The sequence below is a fragment of the Molothrus ater genome, chromosome 14 (genome assembly GCF_012460135.2).
Source record: "Molothrus ater isolate BHLD 08-10-18 breed brown headed cowbird chromosome 14, BPBGC_Mater_1.1, whole genome shotgun sequence".
Taxonomy (NCBI): Eukaryota; Metazoa; Chordata; class Aves; order Passeriformes; family Icteridae; genus Molothrus; species Molothrus ater.
In genome coordinates, this window is record NC_050491.2 from 14,636,973 (window position 1) to 14,660,907 (window position 23,935).

The 23,935-nt window shown below is 47.5% G+C and overlaps 1 protein-coding gene across 1 annotated transcript in view; it reads right to left on the minus strand.

Moving 5' to 3' along the window:
• Positions 1–14,564, minus strand: part of LOC118698725 (fibronectin type-III domain-containing protein 3a-like) — a 39,457-nt gene extending 24,893 nt beyond the window's left edge. Inside the window, 2 exon segments of the mRNA XM_036402214.1 lie at positions 9,843–9,933; positions 14,513–14,564. The gene's annotated coding sequence lies outside the window, so the exon portion shown is untranslated.
• Positions 14,565–23,935: the final 9,371 nt, after the last annotated feature.

Sequence of the window (23,935 nt, forward strand, 5' to 3'; positions counted from 1 at the left end):
AATGATAAACTCCAAAACCAGCCAATTTTGTGTCTTAGTAGCAATGGTCATATGGTCAGAGAAAACAGAAGTATTGACAGGAACAAGCCCATCTGAAGAGGTTTTGGGGCAGTTTCACCTGGCTCAGAACATTGATATTTCCCTGTGCAGCTGGGCTGGGGTGGCTGCAAGTAGCAGAATTCTGAGGACAAAGAGGAACATCCTGACAAACTGGAAAAAACCAAGTTATTTTGGGTTTTGAGCACTGCTTCATTCCCTGAAAACACTGATAAGAGCAACAAAACGACCCTGCCCTCCAAGGGAACACAGTCAATGAATGTGGGACTCAACCCCTCCCCACTTCAACAGGTAAAACTTTTCCAGGGAAATAAATCCATGGATTCACCTCCCCAAAGCCTCCATCCCACTCAAGGAAGTAGGTGGTATTTGGGTAAATAAAAAGAGAATTCCTGAAAAGTTATTACATACTCAGCACAATTTCCTGCAAAACAAAACAAAGACCGAGCTCTATCTTGAAAAGCCATTTCCCAACACCCTCCCACGGCTGGCCTGGAGCAGGGAATCCAGTCCTGCTCTCCCTGCAGGGCAAGGCTGCTCCCCAGGGAAAGGTGGAGGACAACCAGCACAGGGGCAGAGAGGAGACTGCAGGATCCCAGAGCTACCTCCATCCACACCCTCACACTCAGGCATCACAGAATCCAGCATGGTTTGGGTTAAAAGGGACCTTAAAGCCCATCCAGTGCCACCCCTGGATCCCTGGCTGTGTCCAAGGCCAGGCTGGACAGGACTTGGAGCACTCTGGGACAGGGGAAGGTGTCAGTGGACAGTGGCAGGGACACCTTCCCCTATCCCCAGGCTGCTCCAAGCCCCGTCCAGCCTGGCCTTGGACACTTCCAGGGATCCAGGTGCAGCCACAGCTTCTCTGGGCACCTGTGCCAGGGCCTGCCCACCCTCACAGCCAGGAATTCCCAATTCCCAGTATCCCATCCAGCCCTGCCCTCTGGCAGTGGGAAGCCATTCCCTGTGTCCTGTCTCTCCATCCCTTGTCCCAGGTCCCTCTCCAGCTCTCCTGGATCCCTTTTAGGCACTGGAAGAGGCTCTGGGGTCACCTTGGAGCCTTCTCCTCTCCAGGTGAGCACCCCCAGCTCTCCCAGCCTGGCTCCAGAGGGACTCCAGCCCTTGGAGCAGCTCTGTGGGCTCCTCTGGACTCTCTGCAGCAGCTCCAGCTCCTTCCTGTGCTGGAGGCAGCTCTGCAGGTGGGGTCTCACCTGAGCAGGGCAGAATTCCCCTGTTCCTCCTGCCATGCTGGAAATGAGCCCTGGAATCAGGGGATTCTGGGGCCAGGGCAGCTCCAGCCTCTCCTCCACCAACTCTTCCGAGTTCCCAAGTTTCACATCATCCCTAAAAGTCTGTCAGTGGTTCCAGGCCTCCTCTAAACCCTTGGATTTACCCCAAACCAAGTCAGGTTGGAGAGGCAAATGCAGCTGGGGGGGGTTGTCCATGGACCCACCCACAAGGAGATCTGCATCAAAGAGCTGCTGGCTCCCTAAAGCCACTTTATTCCAGCGAATCTCAGGAAGAGCAGCTCAAACTGCTTTTGCTGTGGTCAGCTCTTGGCAGTGAGGGATTTATCATCCCCAGGAACTATTCAAGTGGTCAGGAAAAAAAAAAAAGGGAAAAGGAAAAAAGCGCAGTCCTGGGAATTCACAGGCTGCACTGACATTAAAGATGAGCTAATACACTAAATCTTACATTCTAGACTAAAAATAAGCAAGAAAAATCCCATCTGGAAGCATTAAAGACCAGGCAAATTTTGTAATTTATAGGAATAAACTGAAGTTTAGTGACTCATTAAATATGAATCAATAGCAGAACTTGTAGAGTCTGTCAGTGGTTCCAGGCCTACAAGCTTTGTCACACTGTCCTGAAGACTTTTGCCTCAGTATGGAATTCAACAGATTACATTTTAGAAAGGTTACATTTTGCAAGGGCACTTCTGGCCTGATTCACTTTTTTTGCAGTGGTTTCTATTACACATCAGCTAAAGGTCACTCCCAAACCTGGGTTGAGCTGAGGGATGAATTCAGCCCAGAGAGCCACAAAAAAAAAAAAAAATTTGCATTATCATCTCAGCAACAAACCTGAAGCTGGAAGAAGTGATAGTGGGTAACACATTTCTAAGTTAAATAGCATGAGTTAGTCAAATTAAATAGCTTTTGTTTTCAGAGATTATTCAGTTATTATTTTGTTTTCAAGGATTATCTAAAAAACTGAAATACAGTAATTTTTCACAATAGAACATATTTAACATATTTTAAAATAAATAAACCAAATCCATATTGTAAAAATGGGCCCTGAGACGTGTTCTGGACTAATTCAACAATCTCCTGTAACATGGTCCTGTTCCCATACTCAAAAGAAGGCAACATTTTCCAGGGACACTCCTACAAAATCTTCTAAGAAAAACAGAAAATCTCCAGGACTGCCCTTTCAGCAAACAATTCCTGTCCACAGAGCTGGGCCTGACCTCACTTCCTGCTGCAGCAAAAATTCCAGCTGAGCCCTGCAAGGCTCCAGCATCAGCCTCCCTTGGGTCCAGCCCAAATTCCAGCTGAGCCCTGCAAGGCTCCAGCATCAGCCTCCCTTGGATCCAACCCAAATTCCAGCTGAGCTCTGCAAGGCTCCAGCATCAGCCTCCTTTGCTCCAGCCCAAATTCCAGCTGAGCTCTGCAAGGCTCCAGCATCAGCCTCCCTTGGATCCAACCCAAATTCCAGCTGAGCTCGGCAAGGCTCCAGCATCAGCCTCCTTTGCTCCAGCCCAAATTCCAGCTGAGCCCTGCAAGGCTCCAGCATCAGCCTCCTTTGCTCCAGCCCAAATTCCAGCTGAGCCCTGCAAGGCTCCAGCATCAGCCTCCTTTGCTCCAGCCCAAATTCCAGCTGAGCCCTGCAAGGCTCCAGCATCAGCCTCCCTTGGGTCCAGCCCAAATTCCAGCTGAGCTCTGCAAGGCTCCAGCATCAGCCTCCTTTGCTCCAGCCCAAATTCCAGCTGAGCTCTGCAAGGCTCCAGCATCAGCCTCCCCCCAGTTCCAGCCAGCACAGCCCCTGGAGCCCAGCCAGCTCCCAAGGAGCACTCAGTGCTCATTGATTCCAGCTCAGATTCCATGGAAAAGGCTCTGCAGCTCCCTGCTGCTCCTGAGAGCTGGCTGATATGGGATCATCCCACCCCAAGTCTGGAAAACATCAGGGATTCACAGCAGACAGTTGGAAATGTTAAAAATCACAGAATTCCCAGAATGACCAGGTTGGGAGAGACCTTAAAGATCACTGATCCACCCCATGCCCTTGTCTCCAACCCAAATGTCTCCCATGGCTTGGATCCCAAGTGGAATAAAGAGGAATTCCAAGGCATGGGGGCAGTTACAGACCAGTGGTTGGAGTTGGGGACCATAGATGTCTTTTCCAACCATAATGCCTCCATAAATGATTTGTAAACCCCTGGGAAGAACTCCCAGCATTCCTGAGCCTCCTTCAGCCATTTCCAACGTGCAGCTCAGGAGGAGGCACCATCAGCTCTGTCACTTCCACTTCAATGACACAGGAGAAGCAACTTCAAAACTGTCACAGCAATATCTGGAAGAAAGGTTCTGGCCAGAAGAATCTTCCTGGACAAACACATCACTCCTGTTTTATCAAGAGTTTTTGGAGCAGTCACCACTAATTTACAATCTACAATTTACAGACATGTTTCTCTTTAGGCACTGACAATGAATTTGCCAGTATTTACCGCAGGACATAGAAGAACAAAAAGGTTGTGCATTTCTTAATGGTAATATAAAAGAAATAAGAAAAATGTAATAAACTGAAAAAAAAAAATCACTGGAATTGTATCCTTTAGTCATGTTATCTATTGTGAGATCATCTAGTGTGCAAATGTGTAGCAGTATTACAGATTTAGTGAGTTTCACAGTTCCTGTTGTCTCACATTAAAGTATTTTCCTATTATATTAAAAATCTCTCTCCAGAAAGATCTCACACTGACTTTAAATGGGAGGAACACTGCACACAGGCATGGATCAGCTTTATTCCACTGTCCAGAGGAGAAACCAAACAGATTTCATATAAACAGTGAAAAATAAGTTTATAACCCCACACAGAAGCTGTCCCAAAGGCTGGATTTTCATTACAGTAAGTGCTGGATTTAAGATGAGAAAGTTCCTATTCCAAGGAACTTATTACTTAAATAGAGACTTTATGTTTTTTTTTAATACAGCATGCCTGAGTTAGAAAGAACAATGTGTCCAGGAAGGAGAGCCTGAAATTCAGCAGAGACTTCCTGATTTGCAGGTTCAGTGCCTTATGCAACCTGCCAGCCTGATCCTAAATTTTCACTTATTGCAGGAAGTAAACTATACTAATATTGCTCTTTACTAAAAGCAGTATTGTAAAAAGAGTTAAAGCATTACTTACACCTTTTTATACTGACAGAATCACTAATTAGTATTATAAATATTATATAATACATAAAAGTATAGCAACTATATTTTCTCTGAGCAGGGGGAAAACCCCATGTTCTCTGATAAAGAGTATTATTTGTTACTGCCATGCCTTAAAATCCACATCTGCAAACTGAAGCTCTGAGTATTTTACACTCCACTCTGTCAGTTCAATTTTCCATCACTCCTCTCCAAAGGCTGTTAAAAAGAACAACCACAGAGCCATCCCAAAGCCATCCCCAACCTCAGGCTAAGGAATAACCTAGTCAAAAAGATCCAACCTTAATTACGATTCCTTAAAAACCCAGATATGCCCCATGCGTTTCTAAAGCAGAAAAAACTGGGGAAATAAGACCCAAGCTGCCCTCTCCCACCCAAATTTTTCCAATAAACAGAATTAACAAGGTGTTGAAGGTACCATCCCACTCCTAAAATAGTTTGTGCCCCAGGACCACACGTGAGAGCTGCTGGATGAACCGGGGTTACTCTGAGCAAGATTAAGGCAAGGAGAGATTTAACAGAAGCTCAGTTACAACCTGAGCTCTGCAGGGACCACCCCTGCTCCATAAGTCATCTGTTCCCCACTAAATCCATGTTTTGATTAAAATCCTGGAAATCATTTCTAACGGCCCCCAAGGGAATTAGGCCACAGCATCTTGTGGGAAGCTTGGCTTCCAGCCAGGAGGGCAACACAGCCTTGAGCCTGAAAATGTTCCTCATGATTTACCCAACAAATGGGCTCAAATATTCTGAATATTGAGAGCCTGCATGAAAATGTTTCTCATGATTTACCAAAGAAATGGGCTCGAATATTCTAAATACTGAGAACTCACCTGAAAATGTCCTTCATGACTTACCCAAGAAATGGGCTCAAGTATTTTGACTATTCAGAGCCTGATCCAGGGGTGGCTTTGACCCAGGTGAGGTCTGTGACCCCAGGAAAGCTTCTTGGAATAGAAACTTTCTCATCTTAAATCCAGCACTTACTGTAATGAAAATCCAGCCTTTGGGACAGCTTCTGTCTGGGGTTATAAACTTGTTTTTCACTGTTTATATGAAATCTGTTTGGTTTCTCCTCTGGACAGTGGAATAAAGCTGATCCATGCCTGTGTGCAGTGTTCCTCCCATTTAAAGTCAGTGTGAGATCTTTCTGGAGAGAGATTTTTAATATAATAGGAAAATACTTTAATATGGAGTCAGAGACCCCATATTTGACCTCACCAAAATTCCAGCTCAGCTCCAGACACCAGGACAAGGCTCCCACACTCTGCTGCAAGCGTTTGCTTGGATTACAGGGGGATTTTTAATTTACTATTAACGCTCATCTCTCAGGCCAGAGACCTCAACTCTCCTAAAATTCTCCCTGGAGGAGGGCTAAGATTGGGATGGAATCCCTCATTTCCCAGACACCAAAACCCCTAAAATCACCCAGAACCAGCAGCTCCAACCCACCCAGGCCACGGGAGCTCTGCCCCAGGGATGTGATCGATTTTCACCCCGGCTCACCCTGGCTCTGGATCGGGTTGCTGGGGGAGCGTGCCAGGAAAGCCATCACACAATTGTCCCCTGCCCTCCAGGATTGTTTTCCAGCCTGAAACTCCATCCCTCAGGATTCCTGTGCCCACCCTCCAGGCTTACACCCACGCTTTTCCAGGCTCCCTGCTGCTCTTCCCAAAAGAAACTCCACTGGGAAGAGCTGGGCAGAAAAGCTCTGCCAGTGCCCAGAGTGCATTAATTTGATTTGAGCTGTTTTTTAATATTATGCTCACGTTAAGGCCATGCTTGCCTTCAGAGTTATTCATTTAGGAGGCCTGTAAAATTGGCAATAACAGTTTCTAGAATGCAAACATGACATGACTTTTAGATAAATATTTTCCTTTGCTGTTTTAGTTCTTTTATGGCTTTTCTGTTATTGCCAGAGAAGCAGAGTTGAATCCTAAGCACTTGTGTGCTGCTTCCTAAGTGACCAGTCCCATAAACCAAAATCCAGGAGTTCCTGAAAGGTCCCATTCCTGTCCTAATCCCAGTCCTGCTTCTACAAATGTTCAGAAAACTGAGCACCTCAAAGGACTGAGCCATTAAGGTGCTTCATTCTTATTTCAGCTTAAAAAATAAAGGGATTAGGAATTTTCTAACTGCAAAAATGTTGTTACAAAAAAAAAAAAGAGAGAGACAGAAAATAAAAAGAATTAAACATAAAATATCTTTCTTTCCACCTGTTAGGAAGGTGACACTTTCTAGAATAAGCCAAGGTGCTCATTTTAACATCTTAATGCTATACAAAGCAAAAAAATTCAAGCTTAGAAAAAGCCTTTATTAAATGCAATTTTATAATGGGCTTGTTTTAAATATGATTTTCCAAGTGTAAAACTATGAATTTAAAACATTATTCTGGTTTTTTTAAGCCTTGAAGCAAACCAGTTTATTTACACACTATGGAAATTCTATATCCAAATGGTTCTCTAAATCACTTGGAAGCTATGGAAGCAACAGACACCACAGTCCATGGAAAAGAAATCAAAAAAAACTTCTGCCCAGAGGCACAAGACAGAGAACAAGCCCTTGTGTGTGCCTGGAATTCTCTCTTGGACCTGAACTGGTCAGCAAAAAGGCAGCTGGAATTCCCACCTGGAAGTACCACAGAGCTGGGCAGATGAAACAAAGAGTTTCCAAGTGTGCCAAGGTTTGCCAGCTGGGAACTGCAAGTTCCTACAGGGAGCTGCACCCTCTCCCATGGCTCTGAAACCCAGGAGAAGGAGCTGCATAACTGAGCACAGCTGCTCTCCACTGGGACACGTTTGTCTTGAAGTGGAAGGTAAAACTGAAGGCATTTGATGATTATTTTTTTTCCTTGAAAATAAAAAAGTTCTGCCCATTTACCAGATTCCAGGGGAAAAGCTCTGGAAAAGTTTGGAAGCAACCCAGAGGAATGGCTGCTGTGTGTGCAGACACGTTCCCTCCAACAGGAACACATCATTCCACAGCACCTTGTTCATCCCAGTCCCTCCCTCCAGCCAGGAACACCCAGCTCATGGCAAGGAATAAATATTAAAGTATTTTAAAAGCTTTTTTTAGAATCTTCCAGTGAGGACCAGGAAATTGGGGAATTTAAAGAGCACCCTGAGTGTGGCTGCTCTGCTTTGTCCTGTGCCATGTGTGTCCAAACCTGGATGAAACCTCCTGGGGTTGAGCCAGGAAAGCACCAAAACAGAGCAGGGTGATACCTCCACGAATGTGGGAGCATTATGGGATGGCAGACACACACTGCTGGTAGGAGACAGAGGTGATCCAAAAGCTCCTTCCCAAATGCTTGAATTCCACATCTCCGCTGATTTATTTACTTTGAACTCAGCTCAGGGAGGGCAATTGTGCAGACTATGAAAACCAAGAGCAGCCAGGCCATTTCCAAGAGAGGCTCCCTACCATGAGACAGCTCAGAGCAGTCAGCTGCTGCCTAATCCAACAAAACAGGAGGAAAATCAGCATTTCACAGGGGGAACAAACAGGAGTTTGCTCCCAGGTTTCTGCAGGCTCCAAGGAAGCAAAGGCTGATTTTCCACCAGCTCTGGTCTGCAAATCACCAGTGCTGGATGCAGCACAAACAGGCCTCTCTCATTTAACAACCCTCTTAAACCAGGACTTCAAAACCAAGCAGAAAACCCCAGCAAAAGCAAGGATTTCTTCAAACTGGAGCAGATTAAGCAAACTCTGAGCAAGGAGGAATTATTTTGATACAGCAGCTGCAGACTTTTCCTTACACAACACCAGAGGTTGGGGCTGTAACACTTTAGCTGAGCACTGGGTCAAATTAGGCTGGTTAGAACAGGTTATGCTTAAACCCAGGGCTAAAACACACCAATAAATGACTGCAATTACCACAGCTGAGCAGTCTCGTGGCATCAGACCATGTGCATTTTTTTTAGTTCATGGAAAATGCAAAGGAAAAATGCAAGTGTGAGATCATCCCCATGAGGCTGGAGCAGGAACACTTCCCTCAGCCTGGGTGACTGGCCAGGACCAGCACAGAATCACTGCCACAGCTCAGCTGATGGCTGGCAGTGACACTGAAATCATTCCTTTCTGTACCTGAGCTTTGAATATTGATTTGTAAATCAATGAACCTGCTGGAAGTTTGGGGATTGAATCACATTTTTATGGAACTGCCTAAGTAGAAATTATCAGTTTTGAAGAACCTAAGGACGATAGTTTATGTAAGTTTTTATCAAGTTTATATTTTAAGAAATCCAGGTATTTAAAAGCAAAATGACAATTTACAATACACCAAAAGGCTGTTCACATATCTTCCAAATCTGAATAGTTCCTCTAAATCATTCTCACCCCTCACGCTGAAATGGACAAAAATACACACCTGGGTAACCAGATTAAAGCTTTTTCAAGCAGGATCTGCTTAAAACCGACATGAACATCTTGCAAGTCCTTCAGGAGCATAAAACTCCTCCCATGCCAACACTAAACTGCCTTCCCTCCTGACTGGAAATGACCAACTCAAGTGACACCAATGGGCACTTTAATACCTCAGTCAGCAGAACTGAAAGTGAATTATTCCCATGGAAGAGATATTAATGCTCAAGTTATTTAATAAAGGGCATGAAAGAGCAGATGAAAAAACCTCATCTGAATTTATAAACCTGGAATTAACCTGGTTAAATGCTTTCCCTCACAAAACACCTGTACAGATCCAGGGAATGCAGCTTGATTATCACTTCTTTCTTTATCTCTTGTATGAAATCCATCTGCTGATCATGTTTTGCTTTCCAACATTCCTCCTCAAGGTTTTGACAGATTCCCTTCTGCTTTTCCAGATCAGTTCCCTGACCTGACCAGTTCCAGGAGAAGGAACTCAGTTCCATGATCTCCAATTAAAACCCAAGGATCTGAGCAAGGCACTACCAGAATGCTATCACCCACTCCAGCTGCTCTCTACACAGGAAATGCATTTGGCTAAAAACAGAATTTACTTTCTTTATCCAAAGCCAATTATGCAATTCTCTCCAAGAGAAAACTTCCAGCTAAGTGGGTGAAGGGAGAAGAAAGAGTAAGAAATGTGAAAATAAAGATAAGGCTGCCACCTTACAAAATCAATAATATTCCAGTGGAACGTGAAACTCTTCTTACCTCGAGAACTCAATCAGTTCCTCCTTCCCTAATTAATTTTTTCCATTTGATAAGAAGTTGTCCAGAACTTTCTTCCAGAAAAAAAAAAAAAGAGTCCTAAGTTTAGAGGTCTGTCATATACATTAATTTCAATTTAAAGTGTAACTTAGAGACTTAATCAGAAAATAAACACTTCATAAAACCCTGGGAGAATCCTAAATTCTGTGTAATTACCGTTGTCACTCTCCTGACTTGGAATTCCTCCTGGTGAGAGTTCCAGTGCCTGCTGCAGAGTGAGCAATGTGTGCTGTCCTCAGGCTTCTTTCTGCAGGCAAAAAACCCACATTTTCATGTTAGTGCCCTGGCAAACATGAAATCCAGAGAAAAACAAGCTGCAGGAACACCAGAGATCCATGGAAAGGGCAGGAGCCAGGAGGGACAGGCAGTGGTGACTCCACTGGGGAGTTCTTTGGATGTAACTGATTTATTTAGTTACCTACTATATACCTGTTCTACTGCTCTGCATGGCAATAAAACCAGAAAAATCAGGTTCCAAACACACCCAAATTCAAATTGGCATGCACACATTTCCCCTCTGATAAGGGGAATAAAAAGACATAAATTGTACATAAAGCTGGAAATACAATCCCAGTTTGCTGTTATGGGGCAGCACAGCTTTATTCTAGAAACTGCTCCACTAAAGATGCTCCAGCAGAAGGAAATGAACAGCTCCAAGAGTCATTAAACTACTTCAGATGTTGTATTTAATAATGTAAAAATCACCTTTTTCAAGCTGCATCCAGCACGAAAACACTTCCTAAAATATTTGCACACTGAGCCCTCTTTTGGCTCTCCAAACACAGGAATGTTTTGCAGGGATCAGTCAATCCCCAATATTGTTCTTTACAGAACTATTAAGATTGGAAAAGGTCTCCAAGATCATTGATTTCACCCAGTGCCCATCCCCACCTTGTCACAGCCCAGAGCTCTGAGAGCCACCTCCTGTCCTTCCCTGGGCACCTCCAGGGATGGGAACTCCAAACCTCCCTGGACATCCCCTGCCAATGCCTGACCACTCTTTCCATGGAGAAATTCCTGCTGAATCTCTAAAGATAAGGCCCAGGCAGGTGCAGAGTGTTCTGCAGTTTTACAGGAATGCTCCAAAAAAATCTGAGTCCTGGTGGCTCCTCAGGCTGCCTGGAGGAGCTCCCACACAGCAATCCATTGCCATTGTCACCAGAAAGGTGACACTGTCTTCAGGTCACACTGATGACATCACCTGAAGATGCTTCTGAAGTCACAACCTAACAAATGTTCCTCCCGAGCTACTTTAAATGAGACACTGGAAAAATATTGAATATAAAGCATCAGGCCCCAGAGCGAATCTTGGGCAAAGGGAGGCATTTTCCACATCAATCAAGATCCTGGGAACAAGGGGAGATTTACATTAGGATTGAAAGGGCCCAAGGGCTGGGAGCCAGTGGTCTGTCTGTGCTGGTCAATACACAGACAGGATTGTGTTAGCACCACTGAAAGAATAAATTATCGCTGCTTTTACAATAAGCTCTTCAAGAATGCAATAAAGAGTTCAGTGTGTGCTCCTCACTCAGGAATCCAAAACTTTTCAGTGAAGGTCTGGCTTGCAGCAAAGATAACAGCTGAAAACCAACCATCTTGACCTTGGGAAGCTTCATGACAATGTGCTAAAAACAGGTGAAAAAATGCACAGGTTCCTGATTCCACATCCCCCAGCCTTGAGCAACCCCAGGTTTAAATACTGAGAGTTCAGACCTGATGCTTTCAGACAGACCAAAATTAGAAGTGAGAAATGTAATTTTTTTCCCTCAAGCCTCTTGCCTGTTGCAGGATTACTAATATTGAAGTTTTCTCATCTGCTTTCAGAGATAATTTTAAAATTCTTCTCCGATTCAATGAAATCATGACAGGAAATTAAGAAAATATGGAACCAGGGAAAGAATTCCTACAATATTTCTTAGCAGCTCCTGACTTTGATGAACAATATTATAAGAATGTCTTCCCAGTCATGTATTTCCTTCTAAATCTGACAAGTTTCCCAATTGTGGAAATAGCAAGTCACCAAATAAAAATGCTGCTCTTTCAAGCTTAAAAGATAAATTTTAATTTGCATGAAATTCACCCAAGGCCAGGCAGAATGGGAGCAGAATACTGGAATTTTTCCTGTCTGCACACTCCATATGAAATATTTGTTTTTTTGAGGACCCACCAAACCTTTCCTAAAAATAACCATAAAAGATGACAATTGTTGGCAGGGGTGGGACAAGCCCCACAGTTAACAGGATGCCAATGCCAACCTCCAAAAACGACAGCCAAAAGGTCAGGAAAAGAGTTATACAGAACATTTATATCCAGATTTGGTGTCAGTGCAACATCAAAGAGAGATGCAGTTTGTGATCAAGGCTTGTGGCAGGAAATGGATTTGTGTAGACAAAGTTATCTTTATTCTCTCTCAAGGTGAATCCACCAGGAGTTATTGTTTTAAACCATTCTAACATCCAATTCCTCAAAACCACTGAAGAAAATGAACAACCAAATCACCACCAAAAATCAGCTGTCCCAAGAGAAGAGCAGGGCAAGGTGGTATTTGTGCACAAGGAGCTGAAATTATTCCACTGCATTGTCAAAGTGCTGCTTCATTCCAGCTGAAGCCAAGTTTTTCAAAAACTTGCTGCAACAATCCTGAGCTACAGCTGAGTGAGTAACTTGTAAGAGCTTGCTCCAGGAGCTGTGTGAGCCATCAGTCCCAGCCCTGTTTATCCACAGCCCCATGAAGGATCCCAAACAGAGATCTGGGATCCAGTGAATCAGTTCAGCTCTCTAGAAAACAAGATTTATTTGATCCGAGCTGAGAACAAAAGATTCCCAGACAACAACAGCGCTCCAAGACTTTCCAAGATTTGGAAACAGGAAGGTAAAAAGCCCAAAGAGAGAGGAGAGTGTAATAGCTGGCTGCTTTTCAACACCCATGATCACACACTGAGCCCTGAGAAAGTCAACATCTTTCCTATTTTACCACCTTATCCTCTTTCACAAATTACATAAACCAAGGGAAGGAATGCGAGTGTGGGAAGCAACTCAGGCTGTGCTTACTTACACAGATACTGAACCAAACACAAAGTACTTTCTTCTACACTGCATCTTAACTCCAAGGTCAATTTATTGGCTTAAAATACAGAGAGGATGCTTCCCTGGTTCAAATGCTAATCTGAAGCTCAGGAAATCTAGATTCAATTCCCTGCCTCACCACATACTTCCTGTGCGACCTTGGGCCATAAATATTTCGGTGCCTCAGTCTTTCCATCTGTGACTGAGACAGTATTTCCCTATTGAAGGCAGTGCTGTAAAGATAAATACATTAGGAAAACATCAGGAATCACATACGTGCAGCGAGCTCTTGGGGAACTTATCTGTGTGTCAATATTCCCAATCAGGCAGCAGGGACAGCAAGGAAGGGCTGCCAAAGTGAAAAAAATTAACTAGCACGGGACAGAGAGAAGACGAAGTAGCAGCAGAATGGACAGAAACTGACACCTCTATTATTAATTACAGAAAATTTCCATCATTCCAACCAAGTTTTGAACAGAAATGAAACTCAGAAACCAGCTGGGCGAGCTGCTGAAGGGAGCAAATACACCTGCCAGCAATGCATTATTGCCCTGTTTTTGGAGATCATCACACAAAACACTTCAGATTTGAGGTGGCAGAGGGCCTGCTGAGTCTGGGGGCAGAGAATCCCTGGGGACTGTCCCCAAAGGGGAGTCCCCGCTGCTGAAGTCCCCAGCCCTTTGTGAGACACACAAACAGGAGAGTGACCCCAGTGGGGTCCCCACTGCCGCTGCCCCAAGGCGGAGAGGGGGACACAGCGGGAAGGGGGAGGGCAAAAGATGGTGAGCAGGCAGGCAGGGGCTGACAGGAGTGACCTCCCCCTGCCCCGAGCCCAGGAGGACGCGGGGGAGGTGTCTGGGACCGGAGCTGCGGAGCAGCCAAGGGGAACAACTACAAGGCTACGTGGCATTCGCAGGCAGCGGCTGCCGGGGAGGGAGCACGGGGGGGCGGCCAGGGGGGACCTGGGGGGGACGACTGCACATCGCAGCCCCTCCTGCCCTCCTGCCCCGCGGAGCAGGAGGACAAGGAGAGGAAAGGGAAAGAGGGAGATGGAGATTCCGAGCGCTGGGGAGCGGAGCGGGAGCGGGCAGGGGGAAGCGCGACCCGCGGCGCGGGCTGGCATTAACCCCATCCGGACGGGCTCAGCCCCCGCTCGGCCCGGCACGCTCCGGCCCCCGAGCACTGGGAGTCCCTTTAGGAGCGGCTCCCCAGAACCGCTGTCCCCGAACCCGCCGGGTCTCCTGGGGGGATGCCCGCGCTCCGCAGGGCAGCGCACCCGGACAGACCCCGGCCGTCTGTCCCGGACACCCTGAACCCTGCCTGCCCCGCACCCCGGGCACTCCAACCCACACCGGGCACCCCATCCCATCCCACCCCATTCCATTCCATCCCATCCTAGACACCCAATCCCATCCCGCTCACCCCATCCCACCCCACGTCCCGGACATCGGATCTCCCTGGATTCTGCCCCCACCTGCCCCTTGCGCCACGTCCACCCCGAACGTGTCCCACAGGCCGGGCTGTCCCCCGCCTCAGAACACCCTTCCCGTCCCCGGGGTCCCGCCTGTCCCTCCGGCCGCCCCCGCCCGGCTCCGCACCGCCTCCCGCCCTCCGCTCCGCGGGGCTCCGCTCCCGGCACTGCCCACCGCGCCCCGGCTGGGCACCGCCGCTCTGCACCGCCCCGGGGAGCAGCGGAGCCCGGGGAAGGAGCCGCGGGGAGCGGGCGGCGGCGGTGCCCGTGCGCTCCCCCCGGCACTGACCGTGTGCCCCGCGGGCTCCGCCGCTTCAGCGCCCGCCGTCTGCCCGCGCCGCCATCATGGAATGCGCGCACCGCGCCTGCGCCGCCGCCAGCCGGGGGCGGGCGGGCGCGCCAACCACAGCCCGCGCGGCTCCGAGGCTGCCGGACACGGCGCCCGCCGAAAGCTGCGCGGGGGGGCGGCCGCGGCGGGCCGGGCTGGTGGCACCTGGGGGCGGGTGACATGTCTGGGCACTGTCTGTCCCTGCCGGACACCGCCGCCACCCCCGGGCACTGCCCGTCACCTCTGGGCACTGTCCCTTGGGCACTGTCTGATCCCCCGGTCACTGTCTGTCCCCCTCGGGCACTGCACTGTCACCCAAGCACTGTCCCCATGTCACTGTCTGTCCCCCCCGGGCACTGCACTGTCACCCTGGGACACTGTCTCCATGTCACTGTCTGCCCCCCTTGGCCAATGTCACCCCCAGGCACTGTTTGTCACCCCAGTGCTCCACCTGTGTCACCAAACCTGTCCGGCCCCCTCAGGGGTCTCCAGTCTCCGTCCCCCATGCCACGACAAGGATGAGTGGGAGGTTTCCCGCTTTGGACATTGCACCCCACAATTTGAGGGTCACAGGGTGTCCCTGACCCAAAAACTGTGAACTGAACCCTAAAACTGTGTCACACCACAAAACCTTTAATGGTGACAGAGTGAAAGTGAGGGGACGATCCCGACTGAGTGGGCAAAGGGACAAGGGAGGAGAGGTTCCATCACTGGTTGTGCCAGGGGAGGTTTAGTTGGATATTAAGGACAATTTCCTCATGGAAATCATTGTCCAGCACTGGCACAGCCTGTCAGGGACGCTCATCCTGCACAGAGACCCCATCCCTGCAGGGATTTACGATCCCTGTGGATGTGGCCCTTGGGGACGTGGGTTAGTGGTGGCCTTGGCAGTGCTGAGGAATGGTTGGACTCCATGGGGGTCTTTTCCCCATGAATATTCCTGTTATTCCATGATCCTGTGTCTCCTGACAGGCAGCTCCATTCCCATGTTCAGCCTCAGAGCAGCCCAAGCCCTGCTGCAAAGAGGATCAAGGGCAGGGGTTGAAAAAATCCCTCCTGGGCTGCTGAGCCCCTCTGGCACATCCATTTTTTCTTCATGGCAAATAATGTACCAATTAATCTTGCACTCTACACCTTATTTCCACCAGGCAGTTTACACCAATATATTTCCATTAATGTATTTTAAAAATGTGCCTCAAACTTGCTTAAAGCAGCGATTTCAGAGATATTCTGTGTGGAATTCAGCTCCGTGTGGATGTAAAATAAATGTGACAGCTGTGCTTTTATACAAGCCCCACTAAACTGTGGATCACAGCAGAAAAAGGTCACACTTGACATTTATATGCAATATAATAAATGTGTATATATAATCTATATAATGGACATAGAAAGACTAACCTTTTAAAATGAATGGGCTTATGTTTATCCCCAGATTGATCTTAGATGTGTTCATAATGAATATAGAAAATGTTATGATGAATAGAAGAAATTGTTCCTTAATGTCAGAGAATTTCTCTCTGGAAGGGGTTGATTTGCCAGAACGAACACCCTGTGCCGGACAGGACTAAAATAAATTCCCATCCATCTTTTTAAACAATCAGGTCCTGGTTAGAAAGGCCAGAAGAGGTGGTGGCTGCTGAATTTTTAAGCAATTAATAGGTTACCCTGTTAAATAAAGGCCAAAACAACTCTCAGTGTAACTTTACCATTAATTTTACTCATATAGGCCCATAAAATGATGAATATATTCCCTTCTAATTGGGAGCAAATGGTGAAAGAACTTAAAATCTGTTGCATCTGAAAAGCAAAATTTTATAGCTGAACCCACAGAAAATTTCAGGTGGAAAGGGCAGGAGAAACCTTTTCCTCTTAACAAGATAATTGGTAAAAATCTCTGCACTGAAATTGCTCTCCTTTCTACCCCTTCCACAAGTTTTCCTGCACATGTGTGACTCCTGGCCTGATTCTCTTCCCTGTGGAATAGTCTGGATCAGCACATCCCATGTTTTATTATGGTTGATAAGAAACTATAAATTTTCCTATAAACTAGATTGAAACCTTCAGACAAAGATTTAGGGGAAAAATATTCTGCACTTTTGTTTTGAGTCTCACCATGCTTTTGTCCCTGATATTAAACTCTGAATTTCACTGATGGCCCCAAATGGAATTCTTTAATTCCAGCTCCCATTCAAGTCTGGGAACACCTCAGGAAAGGTGGAAGACCAGACCAGCACAGGATTCAGTGAGTGCAGACCTGCTTTAGGAACAAAAAGTTGGGTAATAATTTCACCTTTGAGAGAATTCCTGGAATCTTCAGCACTCCATCTCAGGAATCTTAGAACTCCACAGGCTCTACCTAATCTGCAGTGTCCTGGGGATTTCATTCTGAAGTGAAATATTTGGGCTTAATTTTTGGGAGATCTCCTGAAAGTGACCCACCAGATGGGATTTGGAAATCTGAAGCACTCTGCACCAAATGAACTTTGCTGCTGAAAGCAGAGATTCAAGGACTGTTTTGACTTCCCAGGCTCGGTATTTATCCACTGCCAGCTAAACCTCACAAGTTGTGACTAGAGGTGGCTGTGATCCCCCGTGGTGATGTCCTGTGCCTGATATCCAGAATAAAGGAGGTCCTTGGGGGGGAATGATGAGCATTCTTTGCTCTGAAAGCTCCTGGACCCCCCCCCCCCTTATCCTTTGATAAGGACAAGAATTCTTTTGTAGGTAATAATGCAGTGCAGAAAAATCCTTTTCCTTTGAATCAATATTTTCTCCTTAAATTTCCATTTAAAATGGATCTTATATCCTAACAAGGTCATTCCAGCAAAGTGGTGGAGAAACTTCAAGGGGTCGCAACTCGTTCCCAGTGAGACTTGATGAAATATCTCAAAGCTGCCCACACCCCACAGGCTCCAGGCTCCTTTCAAACTCCAAGTGCCACAGCTATTCCCACTCCACGGAAAAGAAATGACCCAATGTTTGCTGCCTACACCCAGCATGACAGTGAGGGAAAGCTGTTTTTTACAGCTGGGCTGGAAAGGGAGAGGCGGGATGTTCCAGACGGAAAAGCCGCACGGGAGGAATATTTGGCGCGAGGAGCACGGTGACCAAACTGCCTGGGAGGAAGGTCTGATCAAATGGGTCAGGAATTACATGGAACAAGGCTGAGGGCAGCTTTAACTCTATTTTGAAATTCCTGGAGAGCCACAAGGACCGTGCGAGGACAGCGGGCTCCGCACACGGAGCTGGATGGGGAAAAGTTGGATTTTGAGGAAATTTTTGCCCAGATTGTCCTTTCAGTCTGGAGAGGAAGAGGGCACTGGGTTGGGGTGGATCCAGGCCTGGGAAAGAGGAATTAAAAATAGCAGAATATAACATCAAAGAACACTTGGCAAAAGGAAAGGGAAAGAGAAAAGAAATGGGAAGTGGAAATGAGTCAGGAGGGAGGAAAGAGAGGACAAATGGGAAGAAATCTGGGCTTATAAAGGAAGGGAAGGCTCTGAAATGGAAAAAAAAACATGGAAAAGAGGGGCATTGAGGAGATTCTGTCTTAACAAAACAATGGCAAGAGGCAGTGCCAAAAGCATGCTCATTCTTCCACTAGAAAATTTGGAATTGCAATTTCATTTTTTTAATTTGCTGATTCAACTGCTCTAGGTGAGTTAATAAAAATAAAGGGGCAGGGGGAAAGAAAAATATTTAAAAAATGGAAAAGAAAACCCTTTGACAGAGAGGGGAGAAAAGAAAGATAAGAGGAATATTGCAGTTACAACATATCCCAGTCTGAACGTAGGTTGGGGAGCTTGAATAACAAAAACCTGGATGCACACTCCCCTCCACGCCAACACCCCACTTATGAGGGGGATTAGCAGCCATCCTGGAGTTTCAGCTCCAGCCCATAATAAAAATGTTTGTTTTTCCATCCTTGGACTGCAATAATAACGATTCTGGTTATTTGAACTCGTGTCCAGCAAAGCCTCCCCTCTCCTGCCTTCGCTGGGAGCTGCGAGCGCGGGCTCGGGACTTGGAACGCGTTCCCTTGGCTTTCCCTGGCTCCACACAAACTCCTGCTGCCTGCACTCCAGGAGGGAGCAGGGCAGCACAGCCTGGCAAACAAACCTCCCTCTAGCAGCACTTTGCAGGGAGCTGTGCTGGGATGTGCAGGAGGGAACAGCGGGGCTGGAGCGGATTCTGCAGCCGTGTGCGCTGGCACCGCTCCCTCCACACCCGGAGTGTTCTCCCCAGCTGTGGGATCTGCTCCACAGGGAGAAAACCTTGGCTGGGGGTTTGGGGGGCAGCACGATGGGAGAAGCCTGGAGGCCATCAGGAGAGGGGGTTTTCCTCAAAGGTCCCACACCTGCTCCTCTGTGGGTGCCCTCATCCCTGTTCCACAGAGTCGCAGAATCCTGGGATGGTTTGGGAAGGGACCTTAAAACCCATCCAGTTCGACCCCCTGCCAATGGCAGGGACACCTTCCACTCTCACAGGCTGATCCAAGCCCCATCCAAGTGCTGTTTCTTTGATGTTGAAGCACAGAAGCAAATCAACACCAGCAGAAATGCTTTAGGGTTATTGAACACCCACTAAACAAACAGGTGACACTGGCAGAAGCACAGGTGGTGACAAGTCACTAAAATTGAGTCATTTTAAATGAAAAAACTACACCAACTTTGGAGATTTTCTTCTGGGTTCAGTAGTATTTTCAGAACTCTCTGCCCTCAGTGGTTTTCAGTTCTGGTGGCGCCTTATAGCAAAAAAAGATGTATGAAAAAGAAAATGCAGGTGTTTGTATCAGTATGGACAGGCCAGCACAGAAGGCAGGGAAGCCTGGCAGGGGATGGCAATGCAGGTGGACACCACATTTTGCTGTCTGTGCTTCTTTCTCCAAGCAGGACCCAGAACCCTTCAAGAACCCTCACTCCAGACCGGGAATCCTGGCACAGACCTGCTCCCATAAAATCCCTCTGAACATCAGCCCCAAATCCACAAACCTGCTGGCACAAAGTCACCACAAAAACCCAACCAAAAGCCCTCTGCAGCCCACAACAAACACTGCTGGTGTTTATGGCTGCTGGAGGTGGTGAGGGATGAAGTTCAGTGCTGGGGAACACCTGGTTTATGATTCCTTCACTCGTTATGGGGCAGAGCCCGTGAGCAAACACTGCATGTCCTGACCTTGAGCTGCTCCCACACCTCCCTCTGCCCCATCCTGCAGGCTGCCAGCACAACAGGGGCTCTTTGGAAAAGGGAATTAATTAAAACCTGGCCCACTGAAGATCTTTCTCTGAGCAGGGAGGAAAAGCTGAGCTCACCCCCATCCCTCTGCCATGCAGGAGGGAGGGCTGGAGCTCCCACCTTGCCACTGGATACCTGAAAATGGTAAAATCCTGGAGTGGGGAAGTTGTTCCTCACTTCTCTGAGCCCCAGTCTGGAGCTGCTGTCACTCCATGTGAGGAGAAGGCTGTGGAACACCTGCCTGGTCTCTCCCACCTTCTGCAAGGTCTTTCTGCTCCGTTTCTCCTCAGTTTATTCAGCAAGGGCCCTGATAGGAATCAAACATCTCATTTCAGTCCAGTTCCAACCACTGGCTCTGTTTAGCCATAAATCTGTAACTCTTGCCCCAAGCCAAGAAGCAAACAAGACAGAAAAAAAACCCCAAATCCAAACAGGCTGAAGAACTCTGTACCTCAAGAAATTGTTGGGAATGAGCAGGTCCAAGCAGAGGCCTTGGGAAGCAATGTGGGCACCTGCTGGGGCTTCTGCTCCAGAGCAGAATGTTCAGCTGGAGAAAACAGGATCTCCTTGTGGGATGGAGCCCATCCTGCCTCCCTCCCTCCCTCCCTGGTGTTGCAGCATCCCCAGAGCACAGGGAACGCTCAGGAGCAGGGGCAGAGCTGCTGCCAGGTGGGTACAGGGACAGTTCTCCAGCTGACCCCATCACAGGCACCCCAGGGCTGGGTCAGGTCTGCTCACCTGGGGCTGTGCTCACATCTCCAAGGAAATCAAAGCAACCATCATTTAAACATGTTGGAGCTGGAGATGCTTGTCCTTGCTCTGGTGATGAAAGGACGAAGCCAAAATAAGTTCATTTCTAAGGCTCTTCTAAATCAGAGTGAAGCTGTTGAACAAACCATCTCCAATGTGCTTTCCTGCTGCTCTGCATGAAGACAACATGCCCAGGATGCTGCAGAAGCACCTGAATCCTGTAGTTTTATCCCAAAGAGGGGAATTCACTTCCTGGGCTGGGCAGGGGCTCATTTCCCTGCATGGATTTCAGCTGAGAAAAGTCTTTGGAGAGCAGAACAGGCACCAGAGCCAGTGTCTGGGGAACAGAGAGGAGGGGAAGGACAAAAAAAAAGAAAAGAAAGAGGGAAGAAAGCAAGCAAAATAAATCTGAATTGTAACAAAATTACAGCCTGTATTGAAATCTCCACATTTGGAATTGATTTTTTTTCCATCAGACAAAAGGCTGAGTTCAGTTGTTGAAACGCTGATTTCTTTTTTAACTTGTTCTGAAGGGCACATCCAGGGGAGCTGCAGGTGAGCCCTCAGCAGTGGAGGACTGATAAAACCTGAAATATTCCTGTGTCAGGTGTAATGTGATGCTCATCCCTTGGTTTGGGCTCTTTCCTTCCTGCTGGGCACTTGGAGCAGGTTTCCTGCCTTTGCACAGGTTTGCTTGTTTTTCTGGCTGCTGCCCTTGTTTTAACTCCCCCCACCTCACTTTTAGGGCTTGCAAACCCTTTTCCCTTCACATTGGCACCAAAATTTCCCTGTGCACAGAAGGTTTGATGTCACCCCTGGGCTGAGAGAGCTGGAAGCTGCAGCACCTTTGGGAAAAGCTGCCTGTGCTCCCTGATCTCCCTGCTCCCTGTCCACATGGGACTTCAATTGTTTCCCTCCAGTTCTCCATTGTCTCTCTTCAGAGCTCTATTTCTCTCCTATCTGGCATTTTCCTCCCTGTCCCCAAACAACCTCTTTTACTTGCTTTCTCCTACAATAAGCCCATTCCTCGTGATTGTTTCCATTCCCTTTTTTGTTTTATTTTTTATTTTTCTCTTGATGGAGGCCTGGGGGCCCTTGCTCTGTGCTGGGGTCTCCTCTTACAGCCACAACTCCCTTTCCCATCAGATCAGTGTCCTCAGCACTGCAGAAGGGACTCTCCCCACCCCAATGAGCATTTTCTAGCTGATAGATTTTATATCAGTGCAGAGCTATGAATCAGGTCTGGGATGCAAATAAGAAGCAGCCACATGGCATGAGGCACTTGGGAGCACTTCAGGCTAAAGAGAAAAAAATAAAACCAACCCACCCAGCAAAAGGCAGAGATGCAGCTGTGAAGTATTCAAATATTGGCTCCTCCAGGGAACCTCCACGTTGTATCCATTACTGAAATCGACTTATTTGTTTGGGGCTAATGATCTCCAGTTTGAGATTGGCATGGATCTGGTTTCCCACCCTCAGAGGGAAGGTCCAAGCACTGATATGCCATGGGAGGTGGTGGCACAAGGAGCATTTCTCAGCTGGCAGAGCAGATCTCTGGGAGAGAACCTGCAAGTGGAATTATCAAGGACACTTTAGGAGAGAAAGTAGAAAAAATCCCCAAACTGGCCCCTTCCCACCTTCCCCATCTTCTCTTGCAATGAAAAATCCTCCTCACTGCTTTCCCTGCTGCTGTGCCTGGTGCTGGAGGCTGCTGGGAGTGGGGAATTTCAGGGAGCCCTTCCAAAGGCTCCACTCCAGGAGTGCTGGCTTTGCCATTTCCCTGCTCTGGAAAAGGGGCTGGAGGCTCCAGAGGCTGCAAATGGGGCCTGGAGCAGCTGCCAGCTGAGCTCATCCATGGGATTGAGGTGGGGATGGAGGTGGGGGTTGTCTGTGACACTCCAGCAGTGGATTTTGCAGTCACTGTGAGAAAAGCAGAAGGAATAAAGAGGGGTGAAAGTGGAGTATGGAGCTGTGACATTTCCTGGGATGTGCCTTGAGGCTGTCTCTGCAGGGCAGTGCTCCTGGTCACCACCCCAGTGCTCATCCTGAGCTGGTGGAGAGCTCAGGGTGAACTTTCCTGCTGGAGAAGGAGATGGAGAATGGCCTGGTGCTCCAGCATAAACCCCTGCCCCTCTGCCCCACTGACACACCAGGAATAAATCTCTTCCCACTTGCCGGGGCAGTCAGGGGTCCCCACTTGTTGGGGGTGAGATAAGGGGTGAGATAAGCATGACAGGATGAGGATAGATTTGTGTTAGAGCTGTGAGAGGGGGGTGAGCAGCTCCTGTGTGCCAGGAAGGGATTTGGGACCCCTGATCCCACAGTTCCTCTGCCTTGGAGAGGGATGGGTTGGCTGAACCCCAGCAGTGGCACTGCGCCATTCCCACCTCCTGAGACCAAGTGTTTGAAGCACCTCCTTCAATAAAAAGCTTGGAATGGCTCTCTTTGGTCTTAATCATGCTCAACATTTCTACTGGAGCTGAGGGAAAGCCTCCAGACATGGAATATTTAATATTTGTACCCGTGAGTGGCCCCCTGTGACTGGTCACCCTGCAGAGCCACCAAATCCTTCTCCCAGTGACACGTGGGGGCTCGGTGTCTGTTCCAGCAGTTTCTCCAGAAATAAACCCACGTTTTGAGAGAACTACAGGACCCTTGTTTCATAAAGACATGAAGCAATCTCCTTTTCACTTCCCCTCTTTGCTGTTACTTCATCCTTTCTCCCCCAGCGGTGCCAGCAGCGTCCCCGGGCAGCGCGTGTGGGACATGAGCAGGGCTGGCCTTTTGTGACAGTGGCACTCAGGGACCTCTGTTAATCCCTGCCCTTATCAAAGCTTACTGGGCTTTAAAATCCTCTTCTGATGGATAAAATGCTGTCAGTGCCTCCTAAGGGGGCCCTGACCCCTTTAGCTTTAGGAGAGGGGACAGAAAACGCCTCACCAGCATCAGGGTCTTGCTCAGTGTTTCTCCTGGTCTTCCTATTTATGTATTTCTATATAAAATCCATCAAAAACCATCAATAAAAGGCTTTAAATATAAATCCCTCCATCCAAAAGGAGTCTAAACTGTGTTTGTGTGAGCTGGGATGGCAAAGGTGATTAAGGGAAAAGCCCCTGAACTTTAACATAAAATAGAAAGAAACAAAAATATTCCCTAATTTACTACAGCCCAAAATCTCCTCCCTCTCCCTACAACTCCTGCAGTTTGTAGTGACATAATCCTTGTAGTTTGGATAAAGAGCTGGTATTTTATAGAAATTTCAATCTTCCACGGAAAGAAGGGGCTGAAGAATTTACATATTTTTTTCTTGTAACTGAATTAAATTTGGGATTGAAACTTCAGCTTTAACTTTTCATTATCGCTCTCCTTGGTTCACAGGGGGGCAGTATTTTCCTGGCT